This window comes from Lycorma delicatula, chromosome 1 (assembly GCF_047948215.1).
Source record: "Lycorma delicatula isolate Av1 chromosome 1, ASM4794821v1, whole genome shotgun sequence".
NCBI lineage: Eukaryota > Metazoa > Arthropoda > Insecta > Hemiptera > Fulgoridae > Lycorma > Lycorma delicatula.
The window spans coordinates 369,269,864-369,293,132 of NC_134455.1; the positions used below are offsets into that span (position 1 = coordinate 369,269,864).

Consider the following 23,269-nt stretch of genomic DNA (forward strand, 5'->3'; position numbering starts at 1 on the left):
GGCTAATGACCATAACTGTTGATGCCCGTTCTATCATAACAAAAAATAATTAAATAATTAAAATAATTTCATTAAATAAGCCTTAAAGCGTGCGTAGGTGGAATATCTCATGGAACTTTTTTTGTGAATAAAAAATATCATGCCTGATCGCGGTTCGAATCCCAACCTTTTAGATGAAAGGTTAAGACTCTACCATTCTACCAAGGAGGTCATCTATTTAATTAAATTAACTAGTTTTTCTTTGAAAATTAAACCTTACACATGCTGTATTGAATTAAAAAATTGATCTTTTCTAAGAAACTAGAAAATGAAATTAAAATAAGTAAATATTTAGTAATATAAATTAATAAAGAAATACTCGTAATAATTATCAAAGAGGAAATTTAATTGCATCTTCACGTTTGTTTTTGTATCTTTTTTACAAAATTATTCATAATTTTATTCTCGAGAGAAGAAAACAATAAAAAAAAAAAAAAAAAAAAAATTGAAAACCAAGGTAAAGTATAATATTAAGAAAGGTAGAATGATATTCAATAGTAGGAGATCAGTTGAACGATAAACATTAAGCTTTAAAATGGAGTAAAACATAAAAATTTAAGTAACTAATGCGTAGCATTATTTAAACTATATTCTGAGATATAAACTGGAAATAGAGTACATAGTTAGAAGTAGGTAACGGCATTGGAAAACGAATATTTAAAAATAAAACAAAACGAATGGGAATGTATTGGAAGTTCCTCTTCGATGTAGCTGTATTCGATATCCCTAGTAAAAGGGCTTATAATCCACAGGGATAAGCCTTCCACAATCAATTACGATGTGTAGCAGTAATTAATTAACAATTTTACTTTATTAATCTAAATTTTCTCTAGATATCATTTCTACTACTTTAATCTTCATACAGCTGCTAATTATTTCTAATATAAGAGAAACAAGAAAACTCACAATTTAATTCATTTTTTCATTAATGACGGGTTTCTTTATATAATAAATGAGAATTTAGCTTTACAATAACTAAAATGATATGGAACCGTTTTGAGAAGGTGAAAACTAAGGCAAATATTATTTAATGAGACAGGGCTTAATAAACATTAAACATTACTCAAAAGGTTTTTAATTCATTTATTTTATCATTTTTATTTATCGGTTTTCACTGTTGCATCACGACAATGTAATAGTTTTTTTTTTAGCTGTGAACTTGGATATGCATTCTAATGAGGAAGTTGAGGAAATGAAAATGAAAAGCTAGGTAAAAAAGTGCTTACCGGAGGCCCTTACCGGAGATCGACGGTATAAATTATTTAGACGGTAGTATACTAATCAATAAACCACTTAGCTAGCTTTTTTTTTATGTATATTGGAGAACATTTTATATAATAATTATTCGATTTAAAAAAAAGGAGTTTTTAATAAGAATTTCAGTGATTTAATCTGTTGGTATATATTAAAAAAAATCATGTTTTCATTAATGTTTATTTGATTGATTATAAAATGATTTTGGTATGTCGGTTTGGAAAATTATACTAACACATACTAATTTGGAACATATACTAATTTAAAACTTACCATACCTAGTAATTCCACAACTAACCATACGCCAGTAACTTAAAATATGCCAGTGATTCCCAAACTGTGCGCCGCAGCGTCTCGGGGAGCCGCGGCCTCTTCACTGGGGCGCCGCAAAATATTGTAAAAACTTCATAATTAATTGAACCAAGACATTTATAATTATTAATTTAATGTTAATAAAGTAAAAAATAACAATGAAGATACACGAGTTTTACTTATTTTTTACTTTTACCTAGGACAGGGTGCCATGGAAAAAGGTTAATTGAAAAATGACGCCGCAACTCGAAAAAGTTTGGGAACCACTGGTATATGTTATCCACACATACACACACACACACTTATATATATATATATATTCAACTCCCTTCATTGCAGGACTATTTCTAGCTAGTTTTTTAGCTCTTCAATACTCATTCATTCCTCCACTCTGCCGCTTCTTCCTTTCTTTCGACCACTTTAGGTCAGAGAATTTTTTCTTCTAATGGAATCCTTTGAATTCTATGATTTCTACCTAAGTAGCCTTCTGTCTTTTAAATCCGTCACACTTATCTTTGCTACCCTTACGTCCTCTTTAACTTACTTGAACCATTTAACATTCGTCACCATTACAATTATCAAAATTTTCTTCGTAAATCTGTTTGAATCTATTCTTGTCATTGAATCATTCTTGTCTTTGAATCATTCTTGTGCTTAGAATGCCAGTCTTTGCTTACGAATTGCTTCCATGATTCTATCCAATTCCCGGTAAATTTCCTCATTCTTCCTTATTTTCAATCATCGTTAGTTTTCTGGCCCTATGATTTTCCTTAGTATCCGTCTTTCAGCACGTTCCACTGTATCTATTTTCCGTTGATTCAGAGCTGTGCATTCTGCCGCTTATAAAACACCTGTACCGCTGTGTAGCGCCTGACATTACCCTAAAATATATATTTATGAATAAATATTTCATATTTCGTTATGAATGTACTAATTTTTTCTTTTCACACAACTAAAATGAATTGTTTGTTACTATTTAAACAACTCAGTCGTTATGGATTTTCCAGGATAGAAATAATGAAATTACATTAAACAAATTACGCACCTCCTAATAAAGTAAGGCAAGAGTTAATTTCTTTTGTTTTTGTTTTAGAGTTTTTTTTTTTGCCGGGTTAGTCTAGTGGTTAAACTCATCATCGTAAAATCAACTGATTTTTGAAGGCGAGAGTTTCTAGTCCTTGTAAAGGCAGTTGTTTTTATATGGATTTATATACTAGACTGTGGATACCGGTGTTCTCTGGTTTTACCAGTTTTCTGGGTCTCAATTAACCATACATCACAGGAGTGGTCAGCCTGAGTGTTCAAGACTGTACATTTACCGGTACTTAAACACGCCAGACTGCGCACAGATACTTTGGTATCTATGCAGAGTACTGTTGACATCATATCACTGTGCTGTTACTCTGTAATCTGGTAAAGATAAAAATAAATAAGTAACAACGCGTCCAAAACGACAAAATATTGGTCTCACATAATAACTGTCTATAGAAGTCGACATTGACACAGAGAAAGATAATTATAGAAAGATCGATATAGACAATGACAACAAATGTAGAAGATATCTCTTGATATACATAATGACACTAAATTTAGTAAAATAAGTTTTAGATTTTTTTTTTATAAGTTTTTTATTTGTGATTTTTATAGTAATAAGATTTATGAGGTTTGAGTTGTGGTAAACACTCCAGGAGTCTAAAGAAAAATGAATAGTGAATTAATATAGTACATTTTATTGTTTTTGTAAGTAAAAAAATTGGAAAAACACGTAAATAATAATATTAATATATATATAAGATAAAACTTCAATAATTTAAAAATTACAATGCCCCCAAAACGACAAAATATTGGTCGCGACACATAATCCGAGCCAAGAGTGAGAGAATATAGGAGAAATGGAACAGAGGAAGAAACAGCACAACGAAGTGAACGAAGGAATTACACATGTCAAATACAATATAAAATTTATTTACTTCATACACTCAAAGTTAGCAATAACGAGCATTGCCGGATTCGTTAGTTTTTTATAAAACTTTATAATTAATTGTGATATATTTATTTATTCCACTCAATTACGTATTTATATTTTAATTTATATATATATATATATACAATTTAATCAATAAAGATTAACTAACGGACGGTGAAGCATTTTGTTACAGACATCATACCACTGTGAATTAATTAATAGAGGATGACTTAGAGGAAAAAAAGATTATAATTTAAAGCCGTGAATAATATCAAAGTAATAGGAAAATTAAATTCTTTTAATTTTTATTTTTAAAACGTGTAGAACTAAATCCACACTAGCTTAACAAATATTTTAGGGATTCACATTTATTACAGTTTTAGAATTATAAAAAAAAAAAAAATGAACTGAAAACGCAGTTGTAGAACTTTCCGGGAAAGTCCTACAACTGTGGGTTGTTTCCGATGTACGGCTTACACACACACAACTTAATTTAAAATATTTATCATTTTATTTAAATATAATAGTTTTTCGTTTATTTAACTCAATTCCAGCTAAAGCTCACACCGTATTTAATTCCCGCGGGTGTGGCGGTACTAGCGGTGACGGTCGACACTAACTATGTAATTTCACTACTTATATAAAACAAATTTAGTTTCTACGGTCGGCAGACTGGTGTAGCAGCAAGGCTTAACGCACCAGGTACCGAATCGATCGGGCGATCGAGTTGGAGACCCAGCTAGTTAGAGTTACTTTTTTACACTTTAAATATAATTCATTTATTTAATTCTACCGCTCACCTGTGACATCACAACATAGCAAACGACTACAACAGCATTTTTTAGGGTGGGGAGGCGATTTAAAATTTTTTTTTTTAAATTATTTTTTAATTGTTAACAAATATGCCTAAGAAAAATATGACTTTAATTAGGCGAAATCTCGAGATACTGGGGATTATCTTGCTCTACAGGTCACTCCCTTGACCTTTAACTTGAGAATTTAATGGCATTAATGTCCCATATATAGAAGTAATCTGACCAAGTTTAGTGAAAATCGTCGAGTAGTTCTGGAAATATATGGTGATTTAGAGGCCCACACCGAACACATGTACATATGAACATTTGTATCCGGAAAATGCCCGTCCGGTTTTTTGGGTTCCTTAGGTGTCAAAACGTCAAGATCCCCTGAAAACCCCATGTCACCAAATTAGACCGATTACAATACTTTTCCTTCTAGAGCTATATAGCTCTGCTATAACGATATCTAGACGGGAAAGTAAAAATACCAAATTAAAAATAATTTGTAATTGTTAAAAAGTTACATTATTAACCGAACTTTCAAATTGATTAAAAAATATTGCTATTAATTAAATTAATGTTAACATGGCAAAAAATTAAACAGGATAAGAACATAGTGGTGAGAACGCAAATAACTGGAGTGGAATTTTGATTACATTGTACCATGTTCGTTAAATTTTACATAATATTTATTTATGTTTCGTAATTATTTAAACTTTAATTATAATATGGATATTATAAATACAAAATAAATTTCAGAAAGTGAAGTGTAGAATTCTTTCTCTGGACAATTATGAATTTTACTTTTAAAATTGTTAATTAATTAGGAAAATTAATTATATAATATAATAAGAAAAACAAGAGAAACCGTGAGATGAAACTTACGTGAGGATTATCATAAAAAAAAAATTGCAAGTATCGGAACAAGATAACTATTACCATAAGTGTTTAATTAGTAGGTAATCAAAATTATTTGACCGACCTTATAACTAATAAATAATAATAATACAGTTTGCATGTCTATTACGTGTATAACACTTGGTAGGCGAAACGACATAGACATAATTCCCACCTGAAAATTACATAGCCTTCGGCAAATTGATTTTCTTGATAGATATATCAGGAAATTGATTTCTCCTTGAATTTTTTTGAAAAAAAATTTATTACTGCACATCAGCTAGATATTCTAACTTAGATGCAGTGATACTTAATCCTAAATGTTGTGTCTTAAATTCTGTTTTCCACAGAAACTGATTGTTCAATACATCATTAATATTAGAAAAAGCAATTGTGAATTATTCCTTAAATCCTTAAGGAGTTTTATATCGCTACAGTTAAACAGAAAGTTAGAATAGGCAGTGTAAGGAATTGTGTATATATATATATATATATATATATATATATATATATATATATGTGTGTGTGTGTGTGTGTGTGTGTGTGTGTGTGTGTGTGTGTGTGTGTGTGTGTGTGTGTGTGTGTGTGTGTGTGTGTGTGTGTGTGTGTGTGTGTGTGTGTGTGTGTGTGTGTGTGTGTGTGTTACCTTGAAAGATCTGGCAGATCTCGATATTCTCTGGAGATCATACTCTAATTTCAATAAAACACACACACACACACACACAGAGAGAGACCAAAAATAATGCCGGTTTAAAAATCATAGCAAACGTTATCCGATTATGAATGGGGATATAATGTCAGACAAATGTTCTCTAAGGCTCTGCTGGTATATCGTCATTCTTTTCCTGAAGTTTTCTATCACTTCAAACATAGATCTGGCGTGATTTCTCCAGACACTCGTTGAATTTCCCCTCTTGCTGAGGAATTGTTTGCGGAAAGTTTTCATAAACCTTCAACTTCAAAATCCCTAAAGAAAAGTAATCACACGGTAATAAATCGTGTATCATCTCAGTGACCCCGTTTGGTCGGGATGATTTGAAATTAGGCGATCTGGGAATTTCTCATATAAAAACCGAGTATTTCTCCGGCACAGTGGTATGTTATACCGTTTTGTTAAAACAGCAAGTTATTGCCACCAAATGAGTCTAATCATGATCACAAACATTCGGTCAACGTGTAATAGTATCATTTACCATTAACTGTAACGCATTTCCGACTTCAATCTTCAAAAAGGTATGGGCCGATAGCTCTACTAGACCAAATTCCATACCAAATAGTAACTTCCTGTGACTGAATCTCATGAAGAAATCAAGGATTCTCTTTTCCTAAATTTGACAGATTTGCATACAGATATACCAATCAAGATGGAAATGTGCTTCACTACTAAAGATTATAGTATTTGCAAAATCATCGTTTACTGCTTGACGACAACAACAAACATTTAGCAAACCCTCCGCGCTTGAGATGATTGCTTGATTTAAGTTGTGTTACCTGTATTTTGTATGAATGCAAATGCACATTTTTCTTTTAGAATTCTCATTAAATTCATTCGGGTTATCCCAAGTTTTTGTGAACGATGACGAGTCCATGTTTTTTGGGTTTTCTGAAAAAATATCGCACATCGACTCGATGTTATCAAGTGACCGGCCACTGCGAGGAAAACTAGGTTGTTTTATGTCTAAAGTACCACACGTTTCTTCAAATTTTCCCACTAATCGTTGACTAATTCGGTCCGCTTTTTCTACCAAATATTTTCCAAATTTTACGAACTTTTTCCGCTAAACACTCAAGATATGTGTAGTGAGTTTTAATAAGAATTTGATTCTCCTTTGCATAGCGATTCATGTATTGTAATGGGAACTAATACAGATAAGATGAGAGAGATACTCAAGGTTGACAGCGCTTCCAGACAATAAGGGAAGCAATTTGATATCGGCATTATTTTTGGCCCCACCGTTTCTACTTAATAGACAGAAATAATTGCGTATAAAAAGAATATTTCTAAAAAAATATATGTTTTTTTCAATATAATATCTAAAATAAAAATAAAAATCACCCACTCATTATAACCATATCCAAAAATAAAGCTGGTTATTTAAGAAATTAAATTGGATAGAAATATATCTTCTAAATAGATATCTTATTGCACTAGTAGTTGTGTGAATATTATATCTGGCTTATTTCTTTTATACTTTGCAAAAATGATTTCGTCAAGTGTACAAACGACATTGTCTATCACAATTAATTATGGAAATGTAAACCAGTAACAAAATATCTAAATCACTGACTGATGACTGTAAAGAGGTATTTCCATTATATCCCTATGGTTTTTGTTGCATTTTTCATTTATTTTTAATTTTCCATCTAGATAGCGCTATAATAAAATTATAGCTCTGGAAGGGAAAGTATTGTAATAGGTCTAATTTGGGCATACAGGGTTTTCACGGGATCTTGACGTTTTGACACATAAGGAACCCAAAACACCGGATGGAAATTTTCCGGTGTTAGTGTTCGTGTATGTGTGTGCATTCATTGTTGGCCTTTAAATCACCTTATATCTCCAGAACTACTGGACCGATTTTGACAAAACTTGATTAGATTACTTTTTCTATACATGAGGCATTGATAAAATTAAAGTTTCAACTCTAAAGGTCAAGGGGGTGAGGCTGTAAAGCAAGTTCACCCTCAGTATCTAGAGATTTCGCCTAATTAAGGTCACATTTTTTAGGAAAATTTGTAAACAATTAAAAAATAACAATATTTAAAAAAAAAGATTTTTTCAAAATCGCATCCACACTCAAACAAATTTTCTAAGCTAGTAGCTAAGAGCATACTGTTTCTATAGTACCTACTATCACCACAAGCGCTAGTATTGCAGTCCGCCATTTTGGAATTTCCCTTTTCTCCTATGGGAAATTCCCTTCTCCTTTGCCCTCTTGGACCGGGAAATTTTAAATTCCACAGGGTTGCCAGCCAAATTATTTTATACATTTTAAATATTAATTATATATTTTCTTTTATTTAGTTAATATTTCAAAGGTTGGTATATTTTGCTTCTAATTTTATTTCAGCAATAATTTTTTTCCATTTTTTTATTTTGTATTACCAATGAATTATAATTTATTGTAAAGGTTTTTTACAGTCACTGGTTAATAATTACTAAATAAATATTTTAATTAAAAAAAAAAAAGTTAAACAAAAATGAAAATAAAAGTGAAAAAAAAAAACAAAAGAAGTTTGATTTGAACCGATGTACCGTCCCTTTAAGATCCAAATATTTCATTAATTAAATTTTTAATAATTTCGATTGCAATCAAAAAGGGAGGTGCACAACCAAATGTTACAGCAGTGCTAAATCCAAAATTTCAACATCCTACGAATAATAGATTTTGAGTTATGCGAGATATATACATAAATACGTACGTACAGACGTCACGCCGAAACTAGTCAAAATGGATTCAGGGATGGTCAAAATGGATATTTCTGTTGAAATATGAAAACCAAAATGTTTCGCGATCACAATATTTCCTTTTTTCGTACACGGAAATAAAAAAAGGATCCTTAACACTAATCTGATGAGGTAAAATAATGTAAGCGTGGACTGACTTGTTTTTCTGAAAGAACGGGAGATAGTATCAGTATTATTGATTCATAGAAATAACAGTTTATTTTACATAATACTTGGAAAATGTTATTGATAAATTTTTGATTAAAACTGTCTAAAAATAATTATAAATTCTATTTTATAACCTATTCCCTGTTCCGCAATAATATAGCCTGTTGAAACTAGTATCTGCATCCACGAACCAAAAAATCCATCGTTAATACTGGTTCCACGAATAGGAAAGTTAATATATACTGAAAGCTTGAATAAAACGATATTATACTACACCATTATACTCTATAAAAAAAAGGTGAATCTGGTCAGTTCATTTGTTTCGTCTGGGTTAATCTCAGGAAGTATTGTAGTAATTTAAAAAAAAATATTATTGAACTGTTTTAAAGCCTCCTTCTTCCTGATTGATACAGACTATATATTAATTACATCACATCCGTTCTCCTTCTGATTTAATTTCCATTGGTATCACTTTATTATAATGCAATAAATATTACATAAATAATTAATGTAAGCAAGAAAGTTGTTCGTCATAGCTTTAAAAAAAACTAGCATTACTTTTTTTTTATTTCGAGAAGGTGTTTGATGAAAATACAGAATCCTGTAACTTCCTTCAATTGTATAGAAATAATTGAATGATTGTGATATTTAAACTGTTATTTTCTAAATATTTTATTATTACAATTACAATTAAAATGTATCGCTAAATAGATCCTCCATTACACAGAACATTTATTTCTTTAGTTCGTTTATAAAAAGTCGTTTTGTTCTAGAGACCAATAAAAACTCAATATAATCATGGGCTTCCTCGACCCACCCATGGTGGGTTGAATTTTAAACAACCAAAAAACGCACACTTTTCATACTTGTTCAGTCTCTTTGAATTACTCATTTCGTAGACTGAAAAAAAAAACACGAAAATAATTTGGGAATTAACTTACTGGAAATTAATACAAGCTGCTTGAAAATATCTCACCAAAGCAATTTATTTTAACAAGTTTAATAAATAATAATAAAAAAATTCTTTTCTACACGTCGGAAGGCGGAGGTAGATTTCACCTGTGCCAAGTAGAGAATAAAAAAAAATTTCCCCCTTAATGTTAAGAAAAACTTCAAATTTCCAATTGTTGCATGTGTAAAAAAGTTTCACGTGTTTAGCATACGACAAGCCCCATCTTCTTACAATTCCAACAACATTTTGGTCATCCCTTACTGTAGTGGTTGGTCATATCAAAAATTGTTTCATACAGAAGTTTTACATAATGTTTAAAGGACCAACGACTACATTATGCATTATTCCAGCCCCTGGGCCAATGGTTGGTAATATAAAAAAACTTTACTTAGACAGGTTTTTGGGCCTTATCCAAAGAATAATATGAACTTTAAACGAATTCGATATTTTACTTAATAAGAAAGTTATAGCGATATTTTTTTTTCGAAAATGTCCCCACTATTTCCAACCCCATGGTCCGATTTTGCTCATTACTGAACATGAATGGGATTCTGGGTCACTATATTTAATGTATCAATTTAAAAGTGACTGGCGCAAAATTATGGCAGTTTGCGTGTCCACAAGGAAGTGAAATATATATATATATATATATATATATATATATATATACATATATGTATAAACTTTTGAAATGACGGTAGTTTGGGGTCTGGGAGATGTGAAACGTGAAGATATGTCGATATTTACTGGAATTCAAATCATGGAATACCCGTTATAATAGGTAGCTTTTTTATGAAATCTAACTAAAAAAAAAAAAACTACTTTATTTGTTTTAAAAAAATAAACAGAATTAATTTTACTTCTTTTTAAAATGAAATTGTTTCTTAAATTATATTTTATTTTGTAAGTAATAAAAAAAATATAATTTTTAAGAATAAAATACTTTTAAATATTTCTGTACTAGAAACTTTAAACATTCCTCCGATTCTCTAATTTTAAAATGAAACATTTTGTGATTTTTTTCTTTAGCATTTTTTTTAAACAAAAAATAAAAAATACTACTGAAAGAAACAATTTACAATTCATACAAATAATTAATTTCGACCAATAATTTCTCCTCTGCTCTTAATAAAAGATATTTAAGATCCTTTTTTAATCGATTTGATGTTATAGAATATTTTTAATAGAAATAAAATTTATTGCGTTTTTCATAAATTTTTATTAGAGCACAGTATCTACCACTAGCTTGGTTACGATGAACTATTTCCGTTATTAATTATATATAAAGGTGCGTCAAAAGTATGTAAACCTCTCAACAAGCTTAAAACCGTTCCAGATAGAGTACTGTAACTTTCAGAAAAAGTCAACTACTTTACCTTTTGACGAGAAATAAAATTTCAACCCGTTCTTGGGGGTGGCCTAGGATAGTAAATCAATATTTTAAATGGTAACATCCTGAGTGTTATAAATTATTTTAATTGTCTCTTTAAGACTAGAAAAATTATATAAATAAAAAGTTAGTACGATATTTGCATCCAAAATTGCGACGGTAGAAAATTTGGATTTTGAAAATTACTAAATTTACATAGTAAGTTCAAATAATAAAATCAATTAAAAAAAAAAAAAATAGATTGAATTAAAGTATAATTTAATCTAATTTAATTAAAATCTATTTTAATAGTTAAATTAGAAATTTTTAAAATTAAAAAAAAATGTATTTTTTAACAAAAAGTTTTTTTTCCATTTTAATGAGTAAATAAATAAAAATATTGTCACCTAATCATTGATGGCCTCTTACTATTGTTGCAAAACGAACCTTTTTTCATTGTTGTGTCATATTCCATTTTGAGTGTTTCATTACTACACTGTTAGTTTCTTATGAAAATTTATTGCGATCACTTGACTAAGTGATGATTTGTAAGTCACTTCTGTCATTTACATCTTTTTTTTTTTACCTTCTTTGTGGTTGTTTTTTATTGAATTAATTTTTTCTGTGCTACCTGCTAACATTACTATCAACATATCACTTATTGAACTAGAGGAGATTACAATTTTAATGATGAGGATCTTTGGTTGTAGAGTTAAGTTTTATAATGAAGTTTGTGAGTTGTTCGATGCATTTTTAATAATTTAATAATTAAGTCTATTTCAAAAGATACAATATCAAAAACCATTAAACGTTTTGAAAAAACAGGGAGCAGGAAAACCAGGAAGACCTAAATCTACAACAAATAATAACAAATCGCTAGAGATTATGCAAGAATTTATTGAGAATCCTCATTTCTCGACTAGAACAACAGCACGGGAACATAACATTAGCCAAAATTCAGTGACTCGGACATTAAAAAGTGAAAATTTCAAACCCTTCAAAATTCGGCTAGTGCAAGAACTTAATGAGGATGATTACGATCGAAGACTTGAGTTCTGCGAAGTTGTGATGAACAATATTTTTGCAGATCCTAATTTATTAACAACATACGTTTTAGTGATGAGACCACAGTTTTTTAAAATGGCAAAGTTAATCGCCATATTTGTCGATACTGGACTGATATTAATCCATCCAGATATCCTGAGACACATACACAATATCCAGTTAAATTAAATGTACGGGCAGAAATTGCTGGTGGTTGATTGATAGGGCCTATATTTATCGATGGAAATTTAAATATGAGGCTTTGCTCTCGATCATAACGAAACATTCATAATATTGTTGACCTCCCACGTCCAAAATATCTGTTTTCAACAAGATGGTACTCAGCCTTATTTCTGTCTTCAGATTGTAGAATTTTAAATGCATCTTTTCCTGGAAAATGGATTGGCCGAAGGGGTCAAATAGAATGGCAAGCGATATAATCCGACTTGTCAACATCGGATTACTTTCTATGGGATAGTTTTGTTTATTATAATAAGCACCAAGATATCAATTACAAAATATAATTATAGAATCAGCGCAAAATATCACTACAACAGAATCATTGAATATTGCAGTGACATTTTTTTACAACCGACTGGTACAATGTCAAACAACAAATGAGGATATTTTGAACATTTATTTAAATGAAATGTAGATAAGCAAACGTTATTCTTCGTAAATATTTGTTTTTTAAATAAATTTATTCGATGATATCAATTTCATTATCTTTTTATAAATTTACCTATTGTAATAGTAACACCTAGGGGTGTTACTATTTAAAATATTTGAGTTACAACCCCTGAGCTACCCTCCAAGAAGGGATTGAAATTCTATTTCTCGTTAAAAGATAAAGTACCTTCTCCTGAAAGTTACTGTACTCTATCTGGAACGGTTTGAAACTTTTTCAGGGGATTCCATACTTTTAACTTACTCTTTTATATACATATATATAAAATATGTATATATTTATTTATATGTATACACATATATAAAATAAAGTGAGAGGGAGAGGATGAAACGTAATATTATGCGTAACACTAAAAAATTAAAACTTTTGGAAAAACCAAAGTAATAAAAAAATTTAGTTGGCCATTTTTTATGTAAGTATCTATAACAGATTAGTAGATAAACATGTAAGCTAACCAATTAAAATACTACGTCTCAGAAATACACGTGAGATACAGCGTAGTATAAGGTAGGTAATTAATGCTTCACACCTTAGACTATAATATTACAACACTTGCGTTAAAACTAACAAACTCTCTTTGCAGCCTCAGTCTTACGTCAAGTTGTTTTTGTTTCTCAGTTGTCAGTTTCAAGTTTCATAAGAAAAATATTTAAACAAAAAAAAGGTAGGAAATTTATGCAAAATTAATAATATAATTTTTTTTAAATTTCTTTTCAATACCAAATATATAAATATGTGTATTTAATTATTTGGAAAGAATTAATTCTTAGTTAACCTAGCTTAAAAATAAAATTACGGTACATATAAAATTAAAACCATACTTTTTAATAATTGATTCATTTTTAAATTTATTTAATTAATTAAATTAATTTAATCGATTTAATTTTATTTATTTATTTAATTTTTAACAAAGTACAGGCTAATCGTTAAATTACAACCGCTGATGAGAAAAGCATTTTTTTAAAGATAACTAAATTGTAGTTATTAATTAATTATTAATAGCAATTAATTAATCATTAATTAAAAACTATAAAAATCATAATATACAAAATAATACATTAGCAATTAAATTCATTCAATAGAAATATTTATAATGGAATTTCTCTGTTTTCTTAGAGCTGAAAATTTCGGCTGCCTCAATGCACTCCTCTGTACTTGTATAAAAAGTCGTTACAGGAACAGCGCACTACATCCTGGATTAGGACATATTATAGTAGACAACTGCACAGTTTATGAGTTAAATATATAAATAAATACTAATGTAGATAATATTGCAATGATGTGAAACGTTAATTAAAAAATTAATGAAAATTTGTTTAATACTAAATTATAAGAAGACAAATGATAAAATATTACTTTTAACATTTAAAAATCGAACTTAAATCATGCCTTTAAAATTACTGTGTATTAGAACACCTCAAAAAATTTACGCACTGCAGATTATCTGTTTCAACCCACCGGGGTAGTCTAGTCGTGAACTCGCCACTGCAAATCAGTTGATTTCGAAGTCGAGAGTTCTAAGGTTCAAATCCTAGTAACGTCAATTACTTTTATACGATTTGAATACTAGATCGTAGATACCGGGTGGTTTGGTGGTTGGATTTCAATTAACCACACATCTCAGGAATAGTCGATCATTGAGATTGGACAAGAGACTGTATATTTCATTTACATTCATATATATATATCATCCTCTGAATAATACCTTACGATGGTTTCGGTGCCTAACAGAAAAAGAGAGAGTTTGTCCGTTTCATGATAAATAAAGAAGTCATTTCGACGTCTGATTATAAGATTCTTGATTCTAACAGATTTGTTTATACTTTTCAGTTTGATATTTGTATTTCTTTGAAATCCAAAAAAGAATATTTACAAAATTATTTGTTCATGAATGAGCTTTGTACCTTCCATTAAATCACGAGGAAATAATTCACAGCAGTTTGTTGTTCTTTCTAAACTAGCACTGAAGTTGGCACATATCACTGATGAACTACTGCATTTTCCGATTTGTATGTATCGATAAAATGATCTGAATATCTCCTTTTAATCTTTCGTCTTGCGGTTATTCACTTACTAAGATCGAAATATGAATGAGATACTTCAGAAAATTTCAAAAAGTATAAACCACATACATAATTCAACCATCTCTTCAGTTCACTTTCAGTAGTAGTTTTGTACTCTTGTTGCTAAACCTAGCTCCTAAATCTTTCAATAACGATTCTTTATTTTCTTTTTCTGTTTATCCTCCGGAACCACCGTAACGTATTTCTTCAGAGGATGATATGTATGAATGTAATATAAGGTGTAGTATTGTACAGTCTCAGGCCGACCATTCTTGAGATGTGTGGTACAACCAACAAAGAACATCGGAATCTACAATTGAGTATTCAAAACCTAGATCGTAGATAATGACTATCTGTAACAACTCTGGCCAAAATAAAAGTGGCAACAATTGTTGCACTTTAGGGCAAACTGATACCAATAACTTTTGATACTCTTATCGAAATCAATTAATATTTAGTATTTAATTCAAAATTTAAATTTAGAAACTTGTGTTTTAATAGTTGAAATAGATCTTATTAGGTTTTTGAAAGTTTATCTTGTAAGATGCAAAAAGCTAAGGGATGTATGCTTAATATTATACGCAAAGTAAATAAGGGCGTGAAAAATATTAAATAGTAATCAAACGTACCGTTTAAAGAAATTTTATTTGCACTTCATAAATATCATAAGAAAATACTACTGTATTTTTATCACGGCTAATAACGGAAGAGAAATTCACCCATGAGAATTTTAAATTGCATAAATTTGTAAGGGTAAGATGGTTCCAATGAAACTTTGTTTCATTGTTTAATTTTGGCAAACGCGGCTGATTCTTCTTTCTATCGTTATATTTGTTGTTGTAAATGTAATTAACGTTTCTCATTATGATTAATGAATCCAGTATCGGGACGTTTTCCTTTAAAACTGCTTGGATAGTTTTTTTATGTTATCTCTAAAATATAAATAATTCAGGTAATAACGGGTTAATGGCCAGGGATAGGCTTGATGCAGAGGTAAAAGTGAATTAAGAGAATGCGCCGTTCGTGAATGCCCGAAATTCTTTATTGATGAAGTTTGAATATCATTTTTAAAGTGATAAACTTTAATCATTTTTTTTAATCTCAAGGAAAAAACTATTTTGATTTATTAAAGCAGTAAGAAAAAATCGACTCGAACTTACAATACGATAAAACCCATAATTTGGAATACTTAGAAAAATTATTACTTTATAAAAGAAAGTTAAATTATCTACCTTTTACTCGTATATTAGATCACGAAAACTACTTACATCCTAATATAATAACAAATTTATAAACATTATGTTTAATTTGATTGATAAAACAGTAAAATTATAAAATTTCAATTTTTATCAAAGAGTTTATTGTTTTAACCGACGAAAAATAAGAAGCTTTTCAATTCGCATCATGAACTTTTTATAACCCATATACGAATTTTCAAGGCTTAAATTATTTCTAGTGAAAACTTAGAAGGATCAACTGATGCGCACGATAATGATGGATTTCCGGGCTTGGGATTAGCTTCTTGCTACCTACGACATTCTTCCGCATTGTACTATTTAACCCATTTTGTTATTATCATTGCTAACAATATTTCAGATACACCATGTATTGTTTTTTCCCCTTCTACCAAACTTGTATCCGAATTTAAGCATAAACGAAGCCCTGGGAGGTGCCATAGTTTTTAACAGCTCAAGCGGCTACTCTATGTCGGTTCTAGCAGCATCACCCGAACAGACGTGACTCGGACTTTCTTTCCTCTGCCTTGCCATTAATCGGGAGACTCCGCAAAGGAGTTCACCCTCCCCCCCGGGCTTCGGTCTTACTTTCGGCCTCCGGGAATTACCGTTCATGTATTACTTAAGAGGAAGAATGAGAATGATATGTATGAGTGTAAATGAAGTGTAGTCTTGTACAATCTCTTCGACCATTCCTGAAATGTGTGGTTAATTGACCACACCGGTAAACCACCACCAAAGAACAACCACCAAAGAACACCGGTATCCTCGATCTAGTATTCAAATGTGTATAAAAGTGACTGTCTTTGCATCATTGTGACTCTTATTTGCATCTAGACCTTTTTAAAAAAATCTTTCCTCTTTTTACCATGACACATTTTTTTACTTTTTTTAATGTTTATCCATATTTTAAATAAAAATATAAAATAGAATAAAATTTCGAAAATAATTTTTTTTAAATCTTCTTCAAAAACGAAATAAAAACCAAAATTTTGATTTTTTCCTAATTATGGGTTAATGGGTTAAGAAAGCTAAAACCTATGGAAAAAATAATAAATTATATAATTTTTTTAAAAAGTTTTTTGGTTTGTTAGTTGTCTGGAATCGACTGCTTTGTTAATTTTGGCCTATGAAAATGGAAATTTTTAACGTATGAAAAATGCAATGCCTGATCGAGATTAAAATTATGCCAGATGATGCCAGAGATTATGCCAGATTGAGATTCGAACTCCGGGATGTGACGGTACCACTCCGCCAAGGAGATTGTCCAGTTTTATCTATTAATTAAGTAAAACATTAGGCATTTTTTCAAACATATGATTAATTAACTGTACAATCTGGAAGCGGTTCTAAATGAATTCAGAAGGAAAATCTTATATCACGTAAAAAATTCCAATTCGAATGTGATTAACACAGGATACTTTGCTTAAATGCTGAGACGTTACCACTATACCAAGATAATAAATAAATTTTGAAAATTTTTGAACTTACTTCATAATTTTGAAATTATATTATTTCAATTATATTAATTTATTAAAGTAGAAGTACTCAGTCAATACTACTTTTACCTTGCACAACTTAAAAAACAAAAAAGGATTATTATTTCTTTCATAAAAATTAATTACAGTACCTAATTTCATAAACTTAGGTTTAACAGTTTCAGAGATATAAACATTCCCCAGGAAAATAAATTACTTTACTTACTCTAGAGCTATAATAAATTAGTGGGTGTAATATTTTGTATGAAACCAATACGTTTCTAATAAGTACTAAATATACAAACGCGCACGAGCATCTGCGTGTGTTTTTAAAACGAATATCATCTAAAATAAAAAGTAGTGTAGTTTAACTAAACATAGATCCAATTTAAATTAGGCTAATATCTAAAATTATCATACAGCCGGTTGGTTGTTATAACATCTGTGCAATGATGCTGCATAATTCTCATTCAATTAACTCCAATTTAAAACATAATAATATACTTTTAAATGGATTTAAATGATAGTATTAGCGGTTTACTTTGGCTAATACAGTTAAATTAACGGCACTGCTATCAATCAATTAATGGTCATCATCCTGAGATTGGACAGTATCAAACTTTGAACGGCAATTTGGCTTACATCCTGTTTTTATGAAGTGTAATTTTGTAGTAAGAAAGATATTATTTTATATACTAGAATAAAAAAATAAGATGCACTATAAAAGAAAATATTATTTTGTAATAAATAAATTAACTACCAGAAAAGAATTCAAAATAATTTTTTAATTTAATTAAAAACTAACTGTTGCAGCTTATATAGTTTTTATTTTCTTTTTTAATGAAGCGAGAGGATATTCTTAATTTTTTACACGTTTGCCAATATTTATGTAAACTCTTGTTTATTTCTACTTCTACGAGTAGTAATTTCGAAAATATTTAACTCTGCGTAGAACATGTGGTAAAATTTATGTGGCCACACATAAATTTTTCCACATGTTTTTATTTTTTTTTTTCAAGAGATAGATATTAAAAATTAAAAAAACACAACTACCAAAAAAAAAACAAAATTGCTGACAAACATTGCTCTTGAATATAAGATAATTAAAGAGCGGGCGGGTTTATAATTTTGTATACATTATAATTATATTTTCAAGTTTTTTAAATTTACTTAAACATATATATATACAGTTCCAGTAACATAAGGATTCCAACGCGAGGTCATACATCTAAATCGGTTCAGCCGTTGAGCTGCTATGGTGAAAGATACATACTAAATACACTCCAATTTGGTCAGTCTTATAATAAACAGTTTGCTGCATTCCTTTTTGGGCAGCCGTTTAATAAATTATTAGAGAATAAACCACAGTGAGGTGTTTTTAAAAGTAATTTAAAAATATATAAATTTTTCAAAGGTCTAAATTTAATTTACTAATAAAAATATTAAAAAACTTACGACGAAAAACCTAAAATATGTGAAATAATTAAGTAACTGCATTTTTATCTTAAATCCTCTGTGACATTGTGATATTGTTTTTATGAAAATAAAATTTACGGGTTTCATAAACTGTCGTGCGTGATTATGATTAAAACTTAAGCTTATCTATGCAGGTTACGGGTCACGCCCGACGGTCAATCGAAATCTCAAATTTTATTGTTTTAAAAACAATATCGCCGTTTCACAAAGGATTATAAGGTAAAAATAGAGTAATTTAATTATTTCGTATTTTTTACTGTTGTGTTTTATTAAAACTTTTAATTTTTTTTCATTTATTTCTTTTTAAATATTAGTAGGCCTGTGCCCAACAGTAGGACGTTTATAGGCTGATGATGATGAAAATTTATTATGCTTGACCAGCGAAAATTATTTAATAATCCACACAAAAATTAACACATTTCTGGAGTTAGAAAGACTTAGAAACATTCAAAAGACGTTTTCAAAAAACGATCTACTGCAGCGCCACCTGATGGCCTATAACCCTAAAACCTAAGAACCTGCTCTGAAGTGATCCTATGAAATGCAAAAAACCGCACCGATATCGGTCCAGTAGTTATTGAGATAAATTTTAACACACACACACACATCAAAACCTCTTACTCCAAACGCATATACCGTTTCCGATCCATCGTGGGTAAAAATAGTTGTTTTTAATTTGTACATATTCATACGATTTTTTTGTTAAGTTTTTTATTAATGAAAGTTGATTTTTTCCCATAGATTTTATTAAATAAAATTTCACGAATAAAATTTTCTACACGTTTTGATAATAACATTTCTATTAGTCATTTAACAAAGTCTTCAAACCTAAAAAAATTTTTTCATCACCGAATTTTTCTATTTTACTTTAGATATCATGATAACTACGAGAAACAGTTCTAGGACCTGCTTTACTTGATTTTTTAGATCAATAAACATAAGAAACTATGAAATTTACCTCAACTATACTGAAATTTCACCGGCTAACTGAAATCCGCGTGAAATATTTCGCTAGCCGTAACTCGATAAAAAAGCGTTTTAGAACGTAGCAAGTTTGTATAAACATTTTCCTTATTTAAATCTCTACAATCACTTCCGGATTATTTCTCTTTCCTTTTGATTCACCTACATATATATGTATAACTCATATTTATGTAGTCTGTGAGACTCCCAGTAACGTACCTATTCCAGCGCGGTGTCATACATCTAAATCAGTTCAGCTGTTGAGATATTATGGTGGAACAAACTTACACCCTAAATATATTGCACTCTTTGGATAGTGGTGTAAAGAAATACAAGCTCTTACTTATACTGAGATAATACGAAAAAAGAATTATTAACATTTTTCTGTTATTATCAGAAAAGAAAATATTAATTATTATCTTAACAACAACTATTTTAAATGAATAAATTAACAATTAATATAATCCACCTTACCAGCAAGAAAATAAACAAGAACAAAACAAAAGTAATGAAATGTAGTAGAAATAACAAAGATGGACCACTGAATGTGAAAATAGGAGGAGAAAAGATTATGGAAGTAGAAGAATTTTGTTATTTGGGAAGTAGAATTACTAAAGATGGACGAAGCAGGAGCGATATAAAATGCCGAATAGCACAAGCTAAACGAGCCTTCAGTAAGAAATATAAGTTGTTTACATCAAAAATTAATTTAAATGTCAGGAAAAGATTTTTGAAAGTGTATGTTTGGAGTGTCGCTTTATATGGAAGTGAAACTTGGACAATCGGAGTATCTGAGAAGAAAAGGTTAGAAGCTTTTGAAATGTGGTGCTATAGGAGAATGTTAAAAATCAGATGGGTGGATAAAGTGACAAATGAGGAGGTATTGCGGCAAATAGATGAAGAAAGAAGCATTTGGAAAAATATACTTAAAAGAAGAGACAGACTTATAGGCCACATACTAAGGCATCCTGGAATAGTCGCTTTAATTTTGGAAGGACAGGTAGAAGGGAAAAATTGTGTAGGCAGGCCACGTTTGGAATATGTAAAACAAATTGTTAGGGATGTAGGATGTAGAGGGTATACTGAAATGAAACGACTAGCACTAGATAGGGAATCTTGGAGAGCTGCATCAAACCAGTCAAATGACTGAAGACAAAAAAAAAAAACCAGCAAGTTGATATGTTTGTAGATCTTTCGGCTTACTTGGAAGTCATCATCAGGAGTTAAAATTAATACATTTAAAGACAAAAGTTTAAAAAATCATAGTTGAAATTTAAAAGTAGTCATGACTGTCCCGGTCCTACTGGTATAAGTGTACCAGTTTAGTACAGTAAATTAGTAGGAGCGGGAAGTCATGACTGTTGAATTTTAACTATGATTTTTAAAATTTTTACCTTTAATACATTCATTTTAACTCCTGATGATGGCTTTCAAGTAAGCCGAAAGATCTAGAGCACATATCAACGTGCTGGTAAGGTGGATCATATTAATTGTTTATTTATTCATTTAACATATCAGGGGATCATGTTTGAGAAATTAACAACTATTTTATTTCAAACACTTTAAAAATATGACTGCTTGTTTTACTTACATCTTAACACAAATGATTACAATACACCCAGCTATCTCGATACGATAGTAAGATCGTTCGATTGTTAGAAAAAAACTTTTTTATAATTTTCAATAAATAAAACTAAGAATTCTTAATTAAAATATAAAACTATTTAATTCCTTTTAATAATTAAAAATGTTTAAAAAAATAAATAAATGAAGAAATTATTGTTTATAAATAATGTAGAGTAATAAACTTCAATCAATATAGTACAATGATTTAAATTTTAAATAACTGCCATAAATTTAACTGTTAAATGAATGGTTAACGAGTTGTCTATTTTAACTTCCTACGCTCATTGAAAACAAGCAAACATAAAAACTACCAGCTAATTCAAATCATTCGTCCTAATGGAGTATGTATTATATATTAATCATTAAAAAAAATAATAATATAAAAATATATGTTTACCGGTAAAGATACCGGTAATATTAAGACAATTTTTTAAAATTATCTTTCTTAATTAAAAAAAAAAATCCATATATATCCTTTTTTTATTTTGCTGATTTCGTTTACAGCAAAACGCCCATTTACCACTGTTCACTAGGCGATGATGTACTATTCGTTTTGTATATATGTTATGGTAATATATACCGGATATCGAATTGATTAATCCGGTGATTATCCATAACTACCGGTGAATTTGATAATCCCCTCCAGTTTTGGAGAATTTAATAAATATAATGCAGTTTATTAAATATTCTGGTCATTTTACATATTTTGCATAGTAACATACTTTACATATTAAAATAACAATTCAATTATAAACAGTAATTACTGAATTTATTATATAAATAATCAAAAGATTACTGTTAATTAGTCAAGGTTAGCGAGCGAAAAGACTGTAGATTATATTTGGTTACATTATCATAACATAAGCCAACCGGACTGGTCTAGGGGTGAACTCGACATCGAAAATCAGCTGATTTCGAAGTCTAGAGTTCTAAGGTTCAAATCATAGTAAAGGCAGTTGTTACTTTTATACGGATTTGAATGCTAGATCGTGGATACCGCTGTTCCTGGGTGGTTCAGTTTCAATTAACCACACATCTCAGGAATGGTCAACCTCAGTCTGTACAAGACTACAATTAATTTACATTAATACATATCATCCTCATTCATCCTCTGAAGTAATACCTTACGATGGTTCCAGAAACTAAAGAGAAAGAGAGAGAGAGAGAGAGAGAGAAAGAGATTATCCTTCGCAAATCAGCTGATATTGAAGTCGAGAGTTTTTAAGTTCAAATCCTAATAACTTTTACTAGGATTATATATAATGTAGATAATCGAATAACAGTTATCCTTAAAAGAACAGAATAAAATATCTCAATCCTGATATATAAAGCCAAAAGCAGTGCGACACACATCCTTTTTTTTTTGGTCTAGATGAACCAATCAACCTAAAACGTAAAGGTTAAAGTCCTTATAAGTATGTTGGTACAACTGGCATAAAGACTTGTAAATTGTTTTTTTATAGACGAATTCTCTATTTAATATAAGTTATTGTA

At 29.7% G+C, this 23,269-nt stretch overlaps 1 protein-coding gene and 1 long non-coding RNA gene across 2 annotated transcripts in view; one reads left to right on the forward strand and one right to left on the reverse strand.

The window, feature by feature from the left end:
* Eip93F (Ecdysone-induced protein 93F) overlaps positions 1–23,269 on the reverse strand; it is a 415,494-nt gene that overhangs the window by 349,732 nt on the left and 42,493 nt on the right. The window lies entirely within an intron of this gene.
* Positions 13,525–23,269, forward strand: part of LOC142317268 (uncharacterized) — a 90,903-nt gene continuing 81,158 nt past the window's right edge. Inside the window, exon 1 of the long non-coding RNA XR_012754693.1 lies at positions 13,525–13,598. This is a non-coding gene — a long non-coding RNA (uncharacterized LOC142317268). The remainder of the gene's footprint in view (positions 13,599–23,269) is intronic.